The 23,144-nt window shown below is 38.6% G+C and overlaps 1 long non-coding RNA gene across 1 annotated transcript; it reads right to left on the bottom strand.

Annotated features, from left to right (window-relative positions):
• LOC140682578 (uncharacterized) lies at positions 1 to 22,602 on the bottom strand. Its single transcript, XR_012054428.1, has 4 exons — positions 22,406 to 22,602; positions 4,919 to 5,061; positions 3,637 to 3,847; positions 1 to 3,203 (listed from the first exon to the last, which is right to left on the bottom strand). It is a non-coding gene; the product is annotated as an uncharacterized lncRNA (long non-coding RNA).
• Between the last annotated feature and the right edge of the window lie 542 nt (positions 22,603 to 23,144).

Genomic DNA, 23,144 nt, shown 5'->3' with positions numbered 1-23,144 from the left:
TTTTCTGTTTATTCTTTCAGATATCGCCTCGCAAATGTTTATTTTAATTTCATGGCAGTTACTTAAATCAAGATGGTTTTTATCATAGTTAATTACTAAGAACTTGAACTTAGGAGATACTTTGAATACTCCTACCAGGCCTATGACTTTGTTACTGTAGAAAAAGAGATATTGAGTTAATTAAAAGCAGTCTCAGAGTTGGAGGATATAGAACCAGCCAAGATGTAGACAGACATTAGGCCCAATGTTGTTTCTTGTTTTCTTGGTGAATAATAACTTGAAGCAAGCTAGCTGAATTTCAGTTGACACTAAACAAGCAAACACAGACAAGTCCATCTAGGTCTCAGTATCACTTAGCATTCTTTAAAAACCAGACATTGTAATGTAGATGAGGAGTTCAAACAAGGGGAGAGAGAAGCCCACTAGGTTTTCCTTGCAACCTCCAATGCAAGCCTATTTTTAAAATGTTTGTATGTTGTGGATGGATAAAAACCGTAGTCTATAGCACTGTTTGTGCAGAATAGTAATCCTGAATGACATTTTATATTAATTCCTGTTTTTCCTAAGCTTTCTTTCCCATATATAATATTTCTTTTGTCTTTTCTTGTGTCCCTCCACACCCCAGCAATATTTTTTGTGATTTATTACATGATTAACAAACCCCAGAGATGATGCCTGGACACTGAAAAATAGGATTTAAATTACTAACACAAGACAATGAATTAGTGAAGAAGTTTCTGTGCAATTAATGAGTGCACTTGAGAATGGTTGAGTGCATTTAAAGTACTCAAGGATCTCCACTAAGTCGCACAATCCAAGTGCAATAATTGTTGCTAAAGCCATGTCTTGGATGGGGAAAATTAAGAAAGCTTGGACTTCACTTTCTCAAGTCAGCAGTGATGGAAATACACAAATTTGCTTACAGATAAAATTAGTGTTCCAGAAATAGACAATTTTATGGGCTTAAAAGCGAGGCTTTCTATTTATCTGTACACTGTTGAGATTCTCATAAATTTATTTCAAATTTACATTCTTTTACTCTGAGAATCATTCAGCTGGGTTCTATGAGATGTCCCTACAAAGAGAAATAATTGGTGTAAAATAAAGACTGTAACTGCCTGTTATAAACTGAGTATAAACTGTGTGTATGTCTGCAAATTTTCAAGAGGGTTTTTCTGTTTATTTATCTATTTGGAAACATTTCTGAATGCATTGCTATACCACATCTAGCAGAGCATGCCATACTAGAGCAAATCAGTTGTCACATATAGCAAAAGCTTTAGGAAAAACCCATCAACATTTTTACTGTGCAACCTTTCCTTGCTCTCTTTCTAACCCAGAGTTCCCAACTCACACCCAGACACACGAGACACCAGCTCCTTGTGCTACCTTTCAACTCTTCCCAAACATTCTCCTGAGGCTGATTCTCTGTTTGCCAATCCTACCCACTGTAGACTTCTAAATGGTAACTTTCTTTTCAGCCCTTTGCCCTTCCCCAGCCCTTAGGATAGCAGTTCCCAGGCTGCTTACATAGATGAAATCAATCCCATGTACTGATGATTTTCTTCAGGATTTCCACTCCCAGGAGAATAAAAAGCTTCAACACACATCAAATATCTCAGAAACCTTACAGGTATGCAAGAACAAATAAAATTGCAAAATATCAATTAAATGTATTTAAGTATTAAATGTATTTAAGTATTAAATGTATTTAAATGTATAAAGATTTCTTCAACTCCTTCATCACAATGCTAATGAAGGTGGAATTAACTTTGGAAGTTAAGATGAAGTTTTAAGACTCTTGCCTTCTCTTGCTTTTTTGTCCTCTATAAAACAGGACCAAAAGCCAGAATTTTCTTTCATTCATGCAAGCTAGAAAGCCTTATCGTACCCATTTGTTTGCTACAAAACCTTGCTTGTTTGTTTCTGGTTGTTGTCTTATGATAATTATTTTCCCAATAAGGAAAATTTTCTCTTTGAAACTGTGTAATAGTTCCCATTTTATATTTTTACTCACCTTTTTTTTTTTTTTGCTTTGATATATCATGTCCTTTTGAAAATTGTTAGTAAAACCTTTTGTAGCATCATATGAATAATTTTCAAAGCACATTTTTTGCCAGATTCAAAGCTGTTTTCTGCCTGTGAGGCTGGAAAAAGATCTAAGGATACCGCAGGTGGTGAAATTGAAACAAAGCTACTTAATTTGACTAATATCCTTTTTCCTAATACATGGTGTTTAGGATTGCATTCATATCCTGTTCAATTCATGAATAAATCATGGGCATGTTGGCTTGGTTATGGGTTGCAGCTCTCAGCATTTATTTCTGAATCCAGAATTCAAATAATGCGGCATACCCCAGGTGTTGCCAGCTCTGAGTGATTTTGTGGAAAGATCAGCTTACTTCTACATGGAGCTGGAAGGGACAATTGAACTGCTCTTGTTGGAGAGGAGCAAGACTGATCAGGCAGTTAATTAAGCAATCAAACTGTTTGGTTAATGATCCTTCAGGGGCTGTCAGTTCTCATTATGTGTAAGATTAGTTTCACTGAAGTGGAGCTGAAAGCTGGGGGTTGGTTTCTGCCTCTGTCTTCAAAAGCAGGAGCTGGAGGTGATGTAGAGAAATCTTCACAAGGCCCTGGCCAGCAGGTGAGGGAAGGGAATGGCAGTGAGTTTTAGCACAGACACAAGAGGTTCTGCTGACCAACTATCACCCTGTTCTTTTAAAAATTTTAAAGTTCTTTTAAAAGTTTACTATGCCTTCTGATGTTTACATATTTCTACTGGAGCTCTCACACACTGTTCATGCAAATAACGATTATTTTGCATTCTTCTTTGTGGGAGGAGAGAATTGATGGACTGTTGGTTTGACCAGTGTGGTTGGAGAGGTGGCAATTTCATCCTCCAATCCACTGCCACTTTTGGAATTCTATATATTGTGAGGTCAGAAATAAACTTCTTCTTTTCCTTCTTTCGCATCTTGAGTGAATGCGTAAGTTGTTCTGTGTTGTAGTGTGACAACTAATTTCACCTTCTCTTTATTACCTTGGCAAAGGCAGCATTCTGTCCGTGGATGTCTATCCCAAAAGAAATTCACCCAGCAAAATATGGTTATTTTTATCTTCATCATCTTCCCCTGCAAATGGTTAATTTGGCACACAGAGTTGTTGACAAAGGAGAGGAGATGAAAAAAGGGGGCCAGAATCTGCAAAAAAAGAAAGACTTGTCACTCTGTGCCCATGTGTGGGGACAATATAAAGTCCTACCTGTGGCCTTTCAGAGGACCTGCAATTTGAATTTCCATAGAATAGAAGCAATTGGTAAAGTATGAATACAGGGAAAATTTAGTAGCTTCAAGAGAGAGGGCTGGAAAATGAATGATGAAGAGACAAATCAAAGAAAATTAATTTTACCAAGTGAGAAAATAAGAATATACTAATATTTAATGGTAAAAATGTGGAGTGCATGAATAATTTACGCTCCTGCCAAGAAAAAGAATAAGTTCCAGGTGTAGACACCCTCTTATGCACAGTGATGAAATATAATTTATATCCATTTTTTGTGACTCTATACTGTCTCAAACAAATATGTCAGAGTACTTTAAAAATATCAGTTAATAAATTCTCCCAGTTTATTACCTTGATAGAACTAATCACATTTTTCCTAGGAGAAAACTGAATATATCTCATATGGTTGGATCATGCAGGAAGTCAGTGGCAGTCCAGGATATAATCCAGATCTTCTGAATATCAGCCCTGTATTTAACTATAAATTCAGCTTTCCTTAGACTTGAATTGAGTCATATTTTGTAATCCAAAAGAGCTTCCTTCTCCCTCCTCCTTCCTACCACTGCAACAAAAAAAAAAAAAAAAAAAAAAAAATCAACCCCAAAACAAACCAACAAACAAAACCCAACAATAACAACAAAAAAAATTAATTAGAAAGAAGATTAACAGTATGAATTTTTGTAGCTCTTGGTGAAAATTTGCATGGACATGACCCCAAACCTACCCACAGACTGGCTGTCTTGACACTGAAAAGGAAGAGTGAGTGCAGAAACTTCAAGAATGATACAGATATTTTTGAAAGTTTTAAATGGACACGTTGCAGGTTGCAGGGTTGCATGCAAATGTACATGATGAGACATCATCTATTCCCTTTCTGGATGACAAGGTCAAATCAGCCATTTGTCTGCTGGTTTTCACCTGTTCATGAAATATGTGCTAGTTTACTTAAACTTTTGTAGATTGACTTGGACTATTCTTGTGAAATCTTTCTGAAGAAGAGAGATAGTCTGTGTAACCTGCTTTTCTTGAAATATGAAATTTTTCACTCTCTACTCCTTCCTTACCTGCCATCAGTTTATCAAAGCTAAAGTCTCTCAAATCTGACATTATTCAGGCTTTGGAAGAAAAGTAAAAACATAACATTAAAACTTATCCTATAGTCCAGACTGCAGCCACCCCAGAATCCCTTCAAAACTGGGTTTCTTGATATTTCACTTCTATCTTACTTTTTTAAAATATTAATTTGTTATAATTATTTTCCAATCAATCTTGAAATTTTGTTGAAAAAACCCCAAAATAGTTTTTGTTTTATGACATTTTCTACAATTCAAAGGTCTAGGCAGGTACATCCCAAGTCCTGGCTGACTCCTAGTCCTATCATGCTCTTTTAGCACATTTTTAAAGTTAAAATTCCTGAGCACATCACTACAGCAGCATAAAACATCTCACTTGGAAACCCACATGTTCTGCAATCACTGCTCAGGTGTTTGGACAGTGCTTTTGGGTCCATGGTGTGCCTCTTGGGGCTGGTTCTGGCCAGGAGCTGGACTCAATGATCCTTGTGAGTCTTTGCAGCTCAGCAGATTCTGTGATTCTGTGATCAGCTGCTGTCTGAGCTCATCAAGGTACTCACCATGGATTGCCCAGAGCCTCCTTTGCCTTTCAGCTCCCAGTGCCTTTTCTCTGCTGATCCCAGCTGCCCTTCCCAGTTGTGCTGCACTGGAAGTGCAGTGCAGAAGACTTGGCAAGCTGTCTGTGAAAGGGATGCATTCCACCCTAAGGAAAGTGGGAGTTTATCATTAAAGACTTCATAAATAATGATTTGCTCATAAAGAGCAAAAATGGAAGCAGAATCACTTGGAAACTCATGAACATTTGAAATGGCAGGAGCCATGTTACCAGCATCTGAATTATATTTAAATTGCTGTAAATGTTGAGGACCAAGGATCACTAAATTGCATACTGGAAGAGAGCTAGTGATAAAAAAAGTAATGAAAAAAGCCAGAGTTGAACATTAGTAATTTTCTTCATAAAAAGCAAGTTTCCATGACTCATTCATATACTATCAATTACATGTGTTTAGAGGCTGAAGTTTAAGATTAAAATAGTCTACTAAATTTAACTAAGCCATTATCTTTATATTTTTGCAGCAATGTTTTCCTCTGGCAATTGCAGAGAATAGCAAGGTGGTTGTGAGCTTGGGTTATGATAACATCCGCCCAAAACCTGCATTTACTGCTTATATAAATATGTGGATAACATTGAGGATTTTTCCATTCTTCTAAATATTTGCTTGCCAAGGTGACACTGATTAATTCCCATCTCCAGAGAGCTTTAGTTTTACAGATGCATTTTCAGTCTTTTCATGGAGATGTTATTTATGTGCAGTGTGAGCTGAGTTTCTTAATGTCCAGAAGTGTGATGTTTCAAGGTGGCTGCAGCCACGCCAGCACATCCAAGACATGATGATTTTCCCTCCCTCAGTCTTGGTTTGTGCTCACCTGTTAAAAACTTTGTGGAGAATAAATGCCATATTATATTGACCCAGGTAATTAGGTCAGCCCAGGTAATTAGTTTGCCTCCAGCAGGAACTTGTGGTGGGTGCAGGAGGAAAAGGAATGGGAAGAAAACTATGAGTAAATGCATTTTTTCTTGAGTCTCTTCTCCCAGTTTCCAGCTTATTATACTCCTAGAAACATCCTGAGTCAAAGTTGTATCCAATGTTACTACTTAGTGTTAGCCTTGTCCTCCATTATCTGAACACAATTATATCTTTTTGACTGCCACAGCATCCTCAAAATCTGAGTACTACAATTCTGCTATGCATTTTCAGAAAATGTAATTATTTTTATTTTAGCACTGTAACTTAATTATTCAGTTGTGTGTCCCTTAGGTTTTCTGTTATGGGAAGTCACAAACACACTTCCCTTGTTGCCTCACTCATGAGTTGGCTCCAGAGTGATGAGTGCCTCTCTGTAGTCACCACTCTTCTAAACCAGGTAGTGCCTGCAAACTCTCCTGGGTTTGGCTGAGACTGAATTAATTCTCTTTATAGCAGTCTGCAGGGCTCTGTTTTGGATTTGTGGCCAAAACAGTGTTGATAACACAAGAATGTTTCAGCTGTTGCTCAGCAGCCCATCACAGCACCAAGGCCTTCTCCAGTTCTCACAGTGGCTCACCAGCGAGCGCTGGGAGTGCACAGCAGGTTGGGATGGGATGGGATGGGACAGCCAGGACAGCTGAGCCCAGCTGACCAAAGGCACATCCCACACCAGATAGCTCAGGAATAAAAGCTGAGGGCAGAAGTACATTTAGAATTATTGTCTTGCCAAGTCTCTGTTATGTGCAATGAAACTTTGATTTCTTGAGTATGGCTGAGCACCTGCTGCCCATGGAAGAGGGGGATGAATTCTTTGTTTTACTTTGCTTATGCATGTATGGCTTTTATTCTGCCTGTTAAACTGCCTTTATCTGAACCCATGAGTTTTCTCCTTTTCACCCTTCTGTTTCTGTCCCTTTCCTGCTGAGGGAGGTTCAGTGCCTGGCTGTGTGGGGCTGAGCTGCCTCTTGGGGTCAATCCACACCAACTCTTTACATTGCAGTGCAGTAGAAGCTCTGTCCCTCTGACCCTCCCTTCTGCCCTCTTTGTATCATCTCTGGTTTTGCTGCATCTCCTTCCCAAAGGGAACCAGAGATGCCCATAGTGATAAAGAAATGGCTCCACCACTGATTTCTATGACTTAGCTATGATTACTTTTCGTTAAGAAATATGTACTAAGGGATCTTAGTTGAAGAGCCTTATTTAATATTCTCTTTGACTTTTGACCATTACTAAGGAGCAAGACAGCATTTTTACAAAATTATCTAAAGGCACCTTTCTGAGAGAACACATTTGCAATATTTGTGGATCATTTTCTGCCATATAGACCTACAGCTGGGGATTTTACTGCTCACCTTTTGACAGGTATGCCTTCAAGAACAAAACTGACAACGCAAATTGAGCCTCCGAAAAGAATGCATCAGGATTCTCTGAATCTTGTTCATATCGTGTTCAATTTCTTCTTTTCAGAGCATGCTACCTTGAAAACTTTACAGCACAGAAGTGCTGTGAATTTACAGGAAATAGCTGAGCAAAAAAGAATTATTGAACATGAATCTGAATCTCTCTGTCAGTAGAATATTCTTTTCTGTAACATTTTGTTTCTCTTTTCATTACATTACATAGCAGAAATATTTTGAGTTGATTGAAAAGTAATTTATGATAAGTAGAAAACAGAATGTAAAATGTTGTATACAATATACATTTATTTTCACATCCATCTTCCTATGAGCCTCTCATTCTTTTTCTTATGTGGCTTTGCCCCTGTCTTAGGAAATACTGCAATTACAGCCAAGAAAAATCAATGCACCCCTTAATTAGAGTAATATGATTCCTAAAGAAATTAAAAAAAAAAAACAAAAAACCACAGCCCAAGGCAAAACAAAACCAAGAAAACCCAACCGAACAAACAAAAAAACCCCAAACCAAACCCAATTACTGAAATCAGTTATTTCAACTACAGATTTTTGGTGTGGTTATATTTTCAGAGGTTGTAATAGAAAGCCTTTTCCTTTTATATAAATTGTTTCATTTCAATAAATAAAAACATAAATTCTAATTCTCAAATACTAGTCATAACTCCTATTCATTGGTCTTTTCACTTTTCATCATGATCAGAAATGTTTGAGACCATGACAGGAATTTCAGTGAAAAGCAATTTATGCTTATTAGTTTATCATGATTTATCAGAACAGTTTAGAAATGGAAAAAATATGAGCAGGAGAATAATCTTATAGAATTCTTTTTAGTTAAATCAAATTAATAAAAATATCTAATGAAGGACTTTACTAAAGAGACACATAATCAATGGTTGCTAGGTGTTTTAAACCCAACAGGAATCCCACCATTTTTCTCTTTGCAAATACATTATTATTAATAATAAATAAAAAGATAAGGCAACGTCCTATCTCAGTTGAACTGACTGCCATTATCAGTTTGAAAAATATTGTGGCAAATGAGTGTCTGTGGTTGCTTCTCCTCTCTACTCAGTGCCTTTGAGGGCACTGACCTGCCAGGGCCAGCCCTGATGTGCTGAGGAGACACCTCTTTAATCACTGTTACTTTGACTAGCCAGTATCCATCTTGCCATGTCCTCCCAAAGTCTGCCTTAATCATGAAAACAATGGGTTTTTCCATTCTGTTTTTGTCTCCACATTTACTTCCATGTTACAGGTTCTTTCCTTGCTATTTGTTTTTTTCTTTATAGCTAAGACTGATGATCTTTCCAACACGCACTTCTATAGCTGTTCTGATTTTGGCTTCCTCATAATTGCAGTTCAGGTACAGTTATGACACTTCATAATTTCAGAACTCGCAAGAAACAAACTTTGCAACAACTAAAAGGGCATTTTCTGCAGTTACATTGAGAAGGAGGAATACAGACTTTAATATTCCCTTTTTCTATATTGACTTAAAATTTACATTATTTTATTTGGGGGCACTTCAGTCATTTGTTGCTGATGTTTAACTGGATGTTGTGTATTTTGTCATTGCACTTACAATGATTCAACATTTAAGAGATTTTAGTACCACACACTCTAGTGTGTGGTGCTAAAATCTGACACAAAAATTAATCTGACACAAAAAAATTTATTTCTCCTTTTGTGCTTTTGTGCGTTTGCAATAAATAATTCTTGCAAAACTTTGACTTATGGAAATAATGGGCTCCTTTTCTCTAGAGTATTTCACAGTACAGGAAGCATGACATTCAGATAAGCATTTCTCAGAAGAAGCATACCACACTATTGCCATAGAAGTGGCTGGCATCAAGCTCATGTTGGTGATAAATGATTTGTTACTTTTGATAAATCAGGATTGTGATTTTCCCACCTTCATCTTTGTAACGAAAATCCTCAAATCAACCTTAAATTTGCAGGTTTGAATTTGTATATTTCAGCTACTTGACTATCTGAGGTATTTCTCTCATTTCTGAAGGGTTTAGCAGCAACTGACTTATCTGCACAACAAATCTTAATGCTATACTAATATCTTAAATAAAATGTGGTGATCTGGAATTCCTATGGCACTTTCATTCTTTTCCATAGAATCAGGGGATAATAGAATATTGTGAGTTGGAAAGGACCCAGGGATCATTGAGTCCAGCTCCTGACCCTGCACAGCACCATCCCCAAAAGTCACACCCTGTGCCTGAGAGCATTGTCTAAATGCTTCTTAACCTCTGCCAGGCTGGTGCTGTGACCACTTCCCTGGGTAGCCTCCTCCTGTTCCCAGCCACCTTTTGGGGAAGAACCTTTTCCTAATATGCAACCTAAACCTGCCCTTACACAACTTCAGGCCATTCCCTTGGGTCCTGTCACTGTCACCACAGAGCAGAGATCAGAGCCTGCCCCTCCTCTTCCCCTCAGCCTCATCTTCTCCAAGCTGAACAGACCAAGTGACTTCAGCCACTTCTTGTTTCTCCCTCAAGGCCCTCACCATCTTCATGTCCTTCCTTTGGACATGAATTTCCAATAGCTATTCCTCCTTATATTGTGCTGCCAAAACTGCACATGATGCTCGAGGTTAGGCCCCACCAGGGCAGAGTAGAGCAGGAGAATCCTCTCCTTGGACCATCCAGGGATTTTGTGCCTGATGTATCCCCAAGGTCCATTTGGTCGTTTTGGCCAATTTTTATCTAATTCTCAAATAAAGTCTTTAAATCTTCACTGATTTATCTGCCCACGCAGGCTCTGTTTGCAGGCAGAGGGTCAGTGCCTTGCGGTCTGGCTCTCAGAGCCATGACAGCCTCTTTGTCCTGGAGTTAGTAAGGATTATTCTTAAACAATGCCAGATAATAAATTTCCTTCTTAATACGATTTTTTTTTAGCCTTTGTCATTAAGAGCCCCTCACAGTGATCAAGGCTCATCCTCAGTTGTCCATTAATCACGTGTTATGCCTTAGCAACAGCTCCCAGGAGTGGGTTTGCTTCATGAAGGTTTCCATCAAAATGCAACTTGAACATGTTTTTAACAGACCTTTATCTATAAATATTAGCACATGGTTACTCCAAAAGTAATCTATGAAATGTCTCATCTGCTGAGTACATCACTGAAGTAAGTCAAGGCATAAAGTTTCAAAGTAAATAAATCTGTTCAGAAAAATCCAAGTCTGCCTGCTCTGACAGTTTTTAAACAAAACCTGCAATTGTGCAATGTCTTGTGGTCTGCAGTTGTGTTTGCTGTGTGCAATTTGTAGAACAGGTAATTAAATTGCTTCTTGGACAGTCTCAAAATTTGCTCAATGATTTTAAAGCAAAGCTTGATTTTGCAATCATTTCATATCTCAGCATCAAGAAGATTCTTATGAGATCAAATATCAAGGGAAGAAAAAACACAATTGATTTTTTGAAATAATTTTATTCGCTGCTCAAAGAAAACAAGTGGAATATTTGGACTGTTATTCTCTCACTCAGTAGCTCCAGTAAAAGACATTGATTTGTAAGGACACTAGGGAAAATCAATGAAGGATGATAAAGATATTTGTAATACCAGCTGAATTGCTGTTGGGTTACCAAAAATATATTTAAGTTAATTTCATGACACAATATCCATGGTTTTGTGTATTCAGTGAGTTACTATTAAATAAGTTCAAGTTATAAGGAAGTGCCTCAGAAGCCAAACAGCACAAAATAATTACCATTATGTGCTAACAGGATAATCTCTTTTTTTCACAGACCTTGACGAAGCAAGTCACTCATGTGCTTGCTTTGCTGGAAAAACACATTTGATTAAGAATCCCATGAACATGAAACATGTGCCCAAGATACAGTATGAGCAGTCATCACCTGATTTTTCAAGAGATTTAAATAGACTTTGGATCAAGTCCCAGACTGCAGTGGTCTACTTCCTTAAAACAAACACTATTGTAACTAGCATGAACTTGAAAAGATCCTGACATTTTATTTTATAAAAGCTACATAACCAACAGAGTAAAGAGGGGGCATACAACACTCCATATGGTTAGTTATTAGAGGTCCTGAAAATAATATTATATACTGTTAAAATGTTACCTTCTGTTGGTTTTATCTTCCAATTATTTGAGCTTGTGGTTTGACACTAAAAGTAACACTCAAAATAGGGTGAGGCGTTCATTGGGTGCAAATGTTCAGTACACCTCTCAAGCTGCTTTTTCTCAAGCAAACTGGAAAAATCTTATGGTTATAATTAATATTTTTGTGTGTCCTAGAGCACAGTTCAATTATGCAAATATTCATTTGCATAATTTACATGACTCAGGGGTGAAGGCTCTTGAAAACATCACCTACATAGAGCCTAAAATGAAAGAAGCATCGGAGAGACTTACAGAATGACATCAGTAACTTTTCACTCACAGTAACTGTGTATTGTATTTCTACCACAACCAAATAACAGATGCAAGAACTGTTTCCTTTGTTATCCTTAATGTAAGAATTTCTATGAACACAACACTGAGTGGATACTTTAAAGAAAATCAAGTTATTTCACACAGTGCAGTCATTTAAGTGTTCATTTATTTAATCTTATTAAGAAGTACAACCCTATCCTTCCAGTGGTGAATTAAATTGATCTCTTTTGCCTGTTTATCTTGCTGCTTTTATGTTTGAGCTTTCTGACATCAAAGGGATGGATATCTTTAGGCAAGAGACACTGTTTGGTGTTCTGCAGCTAAATAGCTGTGACCTACGAATATGTCAGCACTGGCATAAGGATCACTGTACAAACAATAGCAGAAGTTAATTTCCTCCAAGTTTTGTTTAAAGAGTTATTTGAAAATGTTTGATATATGGGTGGTAGAGGCTTATATGTATGGTAAATTCTTCTTTAGTCAATTCTGGTCTTTTTTTATGCTCCCTATGAGGCTGTCAGCTCTCATTAACATCAACACTGAAGCTTTGTATGTCTTAGTCTTGAAGTTTAACAAACTGTTGAAATAGGGAAAACAAACCTTTGCCATTTGTTTCTACAAAATAGACTATGAAAAAATAAGATGGGCAGTAGACTTCAACACAATACAGCACTGAATGCCTTTTGGCTAATATGCTAACAAGCACTCCATGCAGTCTCAGAACTCTGAGAAATGGAAGATACTTGTATCCATAGCAGCAATTCACAGTAACCAGTCTCTATTTCTCCTTTAATGTCTGTTGTGAGGAAACTGCATAAAATGATCTGCTCAGCAGGGAGGAAGGAAACTAGCATCCCATTTGCTGTTTTGTTAATAGGAAAGTGAAGAGATTAATCACTAAAGAACAAAATGTAATATATTTTGTGGGAACAGTGATGCTATCAGTAAGAGCAAAACAAAGGGCACCTACAAGAGTAACAAATCCACATTTAACAGTGTTGAGGATTATGGCATTTGGGATAAAAGTCAAGATGGAATCCCTAGTAGTTTTCAAAACTATTAGCATGTTTCAAATTTCTATTGAAGTGTCTTTAGGTACCAAAACATCTTCTACAACCTCTGAAATCAAGCTTTTATATATTTTAAGTAATATTTATTCCTTCATTAGAATAGTTGTTTTACCCTGCTAAGTCTCAGTGTTCAACTATCCCAGGCTCCATCAAAAGAAATGGACATTTTGGGCCATGAGGGATGAAGCAACCCTCCCATGGACACACACTGAGACTTGGGGTCGTTCAGCCTGGAGAAAAGAAGCCTCTAGAGAGACCTTAAAACACCTTACAACCCCTGAAGGGGCTACTTAAGAGACCTGGAGAGGGACTTTTCACAAGGGTATGGAAGGATAGGGCAAGAGGCAATAGTTTTAACTGAAAGGGAGTAGATTCAGAAGAAATATTATTAATAAATTCTTCTCTGTGAAGGTGGTGAGGCTCTTGCCCAGGCTGGCCAGAGAAGCTGTGGCTGCCCCATCCCTGGAAGTGTTCAAGGCCGGGTTGGATGGGGATTTGACAAGCCTGGTCTAGTGGAAGGTGTTCCTGGCAGGGGGTTTGAAATGAGATGGTTTCTAAGATCCCTTCCATCCCAACCCATTCTGTGCTCAGTCTAGAAGAGTATTTCAATATCCTACTGTCAATGTGACTTTAGGGTTTCCTCTTGTGAGTTGTTTCCACCAGATCAGGTGTTCTGTGATTACTGCTACAATGGCAGACCAAACACACAAAGCCAACAGGCACTCAGAGAAGAAGCAGATGATATGCCAAGGTGGTAACTCTCAAAGCAAGAGCCCAGGTTGTTAGTTCAGTACTTCAGGGTGGAATCATGATGATAGGCCAGTGCTCCCTTATCCTTTAAACTGAACTGGAGACTGGGATGTGATTCACCTCCTGCAAAACTGCTTTCAGAAAACCATGTAGAGAGAGGGAGATACTTTTTTCTAATTCTCTGCAAGAGAATTTTCTCTTTTTTTTTTTTTTTTTGAAAGACACAAATGTAGAAATGGAGGTAATAAGATGGACACCAATGTCGGAATGACAGGAATACTGTGACTCTGGGACTATGGCCTTTCTGTTATCCTCATGAGTACAGGAATCCCTGGACCTCTCTTTTTTTTTCATGAAGCATTATAGATCTTCAAAGAAATTCAGAGATCATAATATCTACAGATTAAATATTAGTAAGAAATTCTTCCCTGTGAGGGTGGTGAGGCCCTGGCCCAGGCCAGCCAGAGAAGCTGTGGCTGCTCCATCCCTGGAAGCGTTCAAGGCCAGGTTGGATGGAGCTTCTTTTCTCCAAAAAAAAAAAAAAAAAAGAAGCCAGAGGCTTCTTTTCTCCGGGCTGAACAACCCCAACTCTGAGTTTATAATATCCAACCCCAACTCCACTCTCCAATTTCACACTCAGGAGCACCATGTCCTTGAGTACTGACATCTGAAGTTGGATAGGACAAGTCACAGGGTTTAGATCAGGTACAAGTTTGGCAGGGATTCTTCCTTTCCTAGAAACCATTTGCTCTGGAGTCTCCATAGTATGAGAAGACATCAGGGATATCTATTCACTATACTGCTCTGGGACATGCTTAAGTGATGAGTTTAAATTATAGCAGCCTGGGAACTGCTCGTGTTATCTATCTGAAAAGACAGAGTAGTGTCAGTGAGCTTACAAAGGAACAGATGTAGTTGTAATATCCTCTGGAAAAGCACTTCAAAGAGAGAATTCTTGGAAGAAGTTCATGAAGTCACAGGCGATAAATCCAAATAATGTTTTTAAAATATGTAGTTTTGAAACTACTAAATGAAATATGCTCACAGAAAATCAAACACAAAGACGTTTTGTTCCTGGCATTAGGATTGTTTGGCAGTCCAAATGAAGTGTGGGGTGAGGGACATTACCACTGTACCAAGGGCAGGAGGTAAACATGTCTTTAGTGTAGGAATGGGATGTCCAGAGTCATGGCTAGGCTTTGAAGCAAGAAGAAGATGAGGCAGTGAATAATTTGGGTTCTTTGCTGAGGCTCATAGCATTTCTCACCACTCCTGAGTAAATCATTATGCACCAGATCCTTTCTGAAGATGCAGCTATTCCTAATGGTTTTCTGTTAATCAAAGTTCAGAGCAAAATTTTGCGTATTGGGTCTAGCTGAGAGCTGAGACATCCCTCTCTGCCCATGTGCAATTGCAGACTGAGACATGGCAGGTCCAAAAGGTTCTGCCCAGTGAACCAAGGCTTGCTACAGATGAGAGGAGTGCTAAAACAGTTTTTTCTCAATTTTGTCAAAAACAGTCCTATATTGGATATATGGGACATAGGGGGCTGGGGATATAACTGTAAGATACTGGCCAGGGGAAATGCTTTTCATTGCAGCCTCATGTGGGGACCTTCTTTCTGAAGATCTTTTCATCTGCTGTTGACTCTGGGGATGTTAAGAAGTGATCAGCTTTCAAAATCCCTGTTGTTTATTTGGTTGGTTGGTTTTTAACTGTAAAACCTTTATGCATGTTAATGACCTGAAAATAAAAATTGAGTTTGGTCCCTACCAGGCAAGTCACATCCCCTGATGAGAAGCTGTGCCTTCTCAGTAACTCTAAACTGCACCACTCCCATCCCTGCCACCTTTTTCCCAGAACACTCACCAGGTGCCCTGCCTGAATCAGGAATCCCATGCTTAGCAAGGATGTTGCAGGGCATTCCTGTTAGTGATGGGACAAAGTCTGCTTTCAGTTAAGGCCAGGCAGATTTCTGAACATTGAAGCAAAGTATTAATTTATCAAATATCATTTCCATCATCCACTACAGAAATCTCAGCTTTTAAGCTGCTGATACAGAATGGTTTTCTACTTTCATTTATATATCTGGATGTTGTACATTCACAATACACACATATGCACTACCTTAACAATGGAAAAACACTACCTACATGCAACAGATGGTTTCTTAATTCTGTTTTGTTAGTAAAATATCTATTTAAGAAAATAGCAAAGCCATAATTTCTTCAAGATAAAAAAAAAATTGCATGATATTCTCTATAAAGTAATGGAAATATTAATAAAATAATTCAACCTAATTAATGGCAGAAAAAGAATTGAACATAATAATCAGTTGTAATTGAATGAAGGGCCACACATTCCAAGGTTTTGTCTTGGAAATAACTTTTACATGAAAAACAGAATAGAAATCAGAAGAAATCAGAAAGAGAAACACTATGCTGCTCAAAATTCAAGAATATTTTCTGCAAGAATCAGTGATAAATGTGTCTTCAGAGCTATTTCTGCCTGCAGGAGGGAAAAAATATCTAATGAAATACAAGCTGCTGCATAGAAAATTAATGAGTGGATTCATAGAGTAGAGAACATGGCATATATAAAAATGAATCATATACAGACAGATTATTATTGTTTATATACAAGAAAAGAAAGAGAACATCTCAGTGATATATACACAAAACCTAAAAAAAAAGATAAAAAATATTAGAAAATTATTAGTAAATCTGTTCTAGTTCTACAGACTTCTACCTTGTCATTTTTATCTCAATTTGACTGGATTTAAAAAAAATATCAGGGAATCAAGGAACCCTCAATCCTCTGTAAAAGAACTCTTGAAAATAACTGACTTCTGTCAACTTAACAACAACTTCTGTCCTCAAGGATCAGCTCAATCTGTACCATTCATTCATAATTTTTGTGGAGTGAAGACTGAAGGACTTCTCCTGATAAACCTTACTAAGCAATTTCTGAAACATGTAGCTTTACCTGTATTAAAAATCTTCCATTAACAGAACTTCATAGAGTTACTCAACAACATTCTTACCAGCCTATTTCTTTTTATTTTTAAATATTCAGTAACTTTCCAGTGAGTAGTCCCTTGATAAACTATTTTCTGCTCTAATGGATATAGCAGTTTACACTCAGAAGTGAATGTATGCCATTAAATAACTTTAGGGATCCAGTGTACAGTTCATTTTTACTTAATTCTGAATTTTTTACTGAAATATCAAGTACCAACTGCAATGGAGATGGAAAACCTTCCTTAAATCATGCCATATTATTATCCCATAATATTTCCCAAGACATTTTAGTTCTGCTCATTTTTAAAATCTCCACAGAAGAGGGGAAAATGAAACAAATTATACCTTCTTAAATTTCTCACTGCTTAATTACTTTCACTGACATTTGCATGGCAATACTTCTCATATATTTCAGTTTCTACAGTGCAGGACTCTTTGAGAAAATCACTTAAATAATCATTAGATCATTATCCCCATTCAGAGAGAAAGCATTTAAAATGTCATCACACCACTTATCCCATAAATAAAGCACTCAAAACCTGAGTACAGTTTTATGAGGGCCAAGCAGTATTTTGCAGTTAGTAACTTTTGTGCCAATGAAATATAAAGGGGCAGCTCTGTAAGGGTCAGAGATAGGTTTGTGTTTTATAGGAATATGATCTGTATCACTGCCATAGTTTGACTGTTCTCTAATTTAAACTAAATTGGCCCGTGCCTTGTTAATGGCTGCTCTCTATTCTTATATTTACAGCTTGCTCTTGGCTGTAACATACATGTCATGTACCTCCCATGACACCTGAAGGTGTGCTATGCTTCCCTGGCACTTTTCCAGAGGACACTGCTCCATAGCCAGGTGCCAAGGACAAACATATTTTGTCTTTTTGTTTGCCTCCCTTGGTTTTGAGGGTTTCTCTCCAAAGACGGAGCTCAGCCAGTCAGGACAACCAACTCATCCATTGGCTTCTCCTGTCCCTGAAGTCACTCCATGCCTTTGCTGTCTCTTGCTCATTATAATTGCATTTCACAGTAATCGTCAAGTCAGCAGGTTCTGCAGTGAAAAATTCCTCCCTTGGGCAGCATTTACTGTTGTTTCAAGTAATATTAAGTACTAATTTCTAAATTGTGAATGTTAAAGGGGACTGGGCTTTATACCAGGTCTGGATACAAATTTAACCAATGGTGTTTTTCTGTGGGAGAGGAAGAGGAGCAGAGAGTTTGGTCTGAGTGAGTTTGACCATAATGGCAATAAGATAGTGCAGTTTGGAATGAGAAAGCATTAAAGAATTTTTTTTTAGACACTGAGTTATCCTCAAGTGTTTTGAATTGTGTTTCCCTTCCACCTACCAAGGTGATAATTACCTGGGAGGCTGTCAGAAGTGCAGCAGTGATGGCTTTTAGACAGTGCTCCTTTCTCAGCAAAGGAGCAGCATCCATCTCTAGAGAACACTCCATGTCATTAGGGACAAGGCTCAGTGAGAAATGACTGCTCTGCCCAGTAGAAAATCTTCCATTTCCTTTGTTATCCAGACACTGTGGCCAAGAACTCTGTGTTCAGCCATGGACACACAGTGCAGGCCTGCAGGGAGGGGAAGATGCATAATTTGTGCTGCGAGCCAGGACAGCGTCTCGCACACTTTAAAACAAGCACTTCCTATTTCATGACTTTGGCCAATTCCACAGCTGGAGATGGTTTCTGTCCTACTGCACATCAGCCTCCTGTGCATTTCAAAGTCTCAGCACTAGAGCACAATTTCTATACCTAAATGGAAACAAAAATTTCCTTTGTACTATCATCCATCTCAAGCTAAATGTTTTTTCTCTTTCAGGCAGCTGCAGAGAATAAGTGCTAGCACAGAAAGGGAAGGCTACACCTCTTGGTCCAGGTACAAATTCAAATAATTGGAAACTTTCTATTCCCATCTTCAAGAGTAATTAATCTTTGGGAGGACATAAGCACTAGATATTTCTTATTGCTCTGTTAGACCAGATGTCACTCCAGCCCCAGCTGTGGCATGTGTAACCCTCCCTTGCCACCCAGTGAAGTTAGTCAGGACAGGAGCCCAACCACTCAGTGGGAGACATGCAGGTATTCAAATGCAGACAAGTTGCATTTCAATTTGTCTTTGCAAGGCCACAAAACTTGAAAGATGCTGTCAGGACTTAGGGTAGAAAATAAATCAGGATTAAATGGTAGCCAGCATAACAGAAAAACTGGTCAATTTTTTCCTCTGCAGGAGCCAAATGGCACCACCCAAACTGATGCCATTGGAAGTGTCTTGCTGGATGGGAATAGTAAGAAAACAGAGAAAAAGGACAAATATTTTTTGAATTGTCTTTTAAATAGTAATGTATAAAGTGCTGCTGTATTACTGGAAGCAGGTCAATCAATGACAGGTTTGCTTTGCTTAGTGAGAATTGGCATAGAAATAGTTAATGGCAATTTGAAATAATTTTATTTTTTAGTGCAAGTCACTCTATATTTACATTCCCTTTAAACAGCTCAATTTATTTCACAGTGTTGTTGCTATAGTACAGCAATTTGCCCTGGATATTTCACTTAATATTCTAGAAAAATGAGAAGCACTAGAGGAAAAAAAATAAGAAAATATAAACATTTAACTGCAAACTGTCTGCAACAATTCCATCATTTTCGTCTGTGGCAACACAACCTTGTTTTAAACTAAATTAATAGTCTGACTGTCTGCAGTCTGTAAAAGCTCATCTGACCAGACATGACAGCTGTGAACTATTTTCACTGTTTCATATAAGGCATACTGGGCTTGTGCACCATACCTTCAGGTCCTTGTTTGGAATATAACCAAGCTGCCAATCTTTGTTGGCAGTGGCTGCATTTGGAATAATTTCAGAAAGTCAGTGGGAGCTAAAAGTCCCTGGAGATCCTCCTTAGTTCCCTTACTTGCCCTTAATATGCTCATTAAAATGGCAGAGCAGCCCTGTGCAGGTTTATACACTTCTCTCACCCCCTCTCGTTTCCTTGCTCCTGCAGCTCTCCACTGCAGAGTCAGCCCTGCCAATGGCCCAGCCTGGATCTCACCCACCCCACACACAGCAAACACTGAAGGAGTGACACCAGGAACCACATCAGGTACCACATCTGCCACCTCCACACTCCTGCCACCACCACACTCCTGCCACCACCACACACCTGCCACCTCCACACTCCTGCCTGCCTTACCTGTGACACAGTCCAAGACAAAGGCCGTTTCCATCACTGGATATACATTATTTTGGTCAGTTTTCAATACAAAACTGAGCTGGAGCTGCCTGGAGCTAATTATGCTACTGGCCTTTAATTCTCTACCTAGCAGTCTTTTCAGGATTTCACCCACCATTTTCCTTTCTTACCAATTCCTGATGTCCCAGAGTTTGAAAACGAGTGGGGTTTCCAAAATGAGCAGCTTGATCAAATTGGTTTGGAAACTAAAGGAATACTGTGGTATTTACCTCACTGACTTTCTCACTCTCTTAAACCTTCCTAAGAATCTGTCATCACAAACCATGTATTCCCTTCAGTAGCACTCAGGCAAAGTACCTACAAACTTCTCTTCATCCTCCTCAGCATGCATTAAAAACGAATATTTGAAAAGCATGTTTTCTTCTCTAAGGCTCCTCAAGATGCTGTGAGATGCTCAAAAGACTAACATTTTCTTTCAGCATTCCTGGGTATGTTTTACTGATTCCTTTTTACTTTTAAACTTTCTATTGTCTTTCTTTTATGCTCTGTTTGAGCTCTTGACTTCTGTTTAAACTGGTGTGTCTGCACGTAGTGATGTAAACCTCAATTATTCTAACTTTCCATTACTTACTGTTGTTTATTAATACATTCATAGCCACTGCATTATTCTCTTGAATAACTTTTTTTAAAGTCTACCTCCACTATTTTTACTACAGATAATTTAACGAGAGCTATATCAAAAGGTTTCCCACATGTTATTTATGAATTTCTGTTCTAATAATTTGAGGTACAGACTCTTTACAAGGTAGGAGATGCTATTTTTATAATTAGCTATAATAAATATGCAAAGGTCAGCTTGGCAAAATAGTGTCTTGATGATGGAAATTACCAAATAGAAATACATTAAATCCAACATAACAAGTAAAGATAAAATTGTAAACAGCAGTTTGGCATATAAAAATAACCATCCAGGCCTGTAGAAGATACGTCAATAGTGGAACAAAATAAGGTGAGCGGAAACTGAGCCAAGTTAATAGGAAAATGTTGTTGGTATTTTTAAAGTAGCCAAACAAAAAGAATAGTGTAGAAAGGATTTTTCATTTTAGAAGTGGTTACACTTTTGAATTATAAAATACTGGAAAAAATTGTTCTAGAGAAAGATATTGCAAGACACATATGAGTTATGAGGTCACCTGGTTCTTAATCAAAACCTGTGACTTCCAGAAAATATGTAAACTCATACAACAAAATTTGAGCTAGCCTTCCCATCTCTTTACTGTAACAGCAACTGAATCAGTAGGAGGAAAAGTTGTCAAATTTGCACACCCAACTGTTTCATATTTCTCTGCTTGACTTCCCTTCATTATTCTCTGGGATGTTCTGTAACCATCAGAAACTGAGCTACTTCTGCTTGGGTCTCTATCCATCTCCACAGAGCCGCTGAGCCAACACTTGCCTTTTACTTACCTTAACTGCAGAGTGAAATGAGTTACCTTATGCCACCTCTGGGACAGCCCCAGATTCAGTAATCAATTAACTCCAGAAGGCAAAATTTGCTTTGCTGTCTGCACATGCAGCGTGACTTGTTCTGATGCAAGGGCTGTCCGAATACTCAGATTTTTATCTTCTCATACTCATTTGACAAGAAGAAGATGCTTAGACTGATTTTTTATCTGAGCTCCTTTGCTTTGAACCCTCTGGCCCATCTGTGACAGTATTGTTTCTCCTGGGAACAGTCCACACAAACTTCCACCATGGCTATGAACAGTGAGATAAAGAGAGGAGGCTTATCAGCTGACTTTAGCATATGCAAAACTATACAAAGAAAACTGGTCTGTTCTGTCATGGTGAGGCACAGCCAATTTTGCACCAAGACTCTGCCCTCCTCACTGTCCATGCAAAGTATGAGCTGGTTCACATTCAGGCTCCTCTCTGCCAGAGGTCAGAGAGCTCCAGGCAGGGAAATGCAGCTAAAATGGGAGGTTGGATCTTTCAGGGGTTTCTATTCTGCAAGCAGGATGTGTGTGAGTGGTGACCAGTGTACAAGAGCAGTTACTCTCTCTTGAGCAGAGAAAAGGCCTAAAGCCACCTAGAAGAGACTCAGAGATCTGGTTGAGATTTTGTTCTTTAATAGAGACCAAGCAATGGTTCAGCCAGGCACAGCAGCTCATATTTGCTTTCAAGGGAATTCTGAAATTCACCCTCAACCAACAAAGCCTGAGCTCATCAAGGGTTTGGTGATCCTAAGTTAAATTAATGTCAAAGGGGGCTAACTTGGCTCTGAGGACTCAGAAGGAGCTAGAGAAAAATGTGTTTTCCCTTGTTTTTACCCAAACCAATTTTTGCATACACTAATATACTGTACTTTCAAAAAGTAATTGAAGGGTTTTATAGAGCCAGGCACTGACAGTTAAAGCAAACACTTATGTACAGATATTCAAGATTCATTTTATATTTCAACTAGCAACAATGATCAGTGATGTTACCAAGTACAAAAAAAAACAAACAAAAAAAAGCAAAACAAAAACAACCCCAAAAAAACCCACTTGAAATTATCTCTGTGCAAATTGTACAGAGAGCAGCCACAAAAAACAAAGGCAGCATAACTTCACTCCCTGAGTCTGCAGTGAGTTCATCCTTAATAATTCATGTTGAGCTCACCTAGTTTTTCTTTCTCATACCATATGACCAGTCTCCAAAAGGGATCTGAACTTTTGCTGGTGTCTTTGGGCTGTTCTATTCTGCCACAGGCACACAGGATCCGGGACAGTTCCCAGCTCCTGCCGGTCTGTGGAGGAAGACAATTTACAGAAGTTCAAACACCAGCAACAAGCAGAGGCACCATGCTGTGCTCCTAGCAGGAAGTGTCAAAAGACATTTAAATGATACTTTACTACAGCTTGTACTGCAGGGTGGTGAAAAGCTGTGAGCTGAAAACAAGTGGGCTGACCTGTGTGTTATTTTTGCAGAGGGAGGAATTTCAGCACTCAGCAGAGCATCACGCAGCAGCTCTGTGTGATACAGAGTGCAGCACTATCATGGCCAAGAGGGGTGGTGGTGACATGCAAAATAAGTGCATTTATGACTTCAGGCTATCAACAAGTGCTATTCCCAGAGACAAGCAAAGGCCACTCTCGCTGGCAGCAAATTGTGTACGTGCAAGCAGAGGTTACTCACTCCACTTAACCCCACTTCCCCAAAGGAAAAAACATTCCTGAGTTTCAATGGGCCTGAATTAGGAGCCCATGATTAGCCTAGCAGAGGAGGATTTGGGTGTGAGAAGTCAGATTAGCTGACTTTAGCCACACTCTAAAAGGGAGCTCCTTTCCTGTGCTCAGTTCCAGAGCTCCTTCCCCTTGAGCAGTCACCAGGTCAGGTCGTGCCCCTCACCGTCCTCTGT

This window comes from Taeniopygia guttata, chromosome 2 (assembly GCF_048771995.1).
Source record: "Taeniopygia guttata chromosome 2, bTaeGut7.mat, whole genome shotgun sequence".
Lineage (NCBI taxonomy): Eukaryota > Metazoa > Chordata > Aves > Passeriformes > Estrildidae > Taeniopygia > Taeniopygia guttata.
Note: the sequence above shows the minus strand (reverse complement) of the source record. Positions and strands in the feature narration are given on the sequence as shown.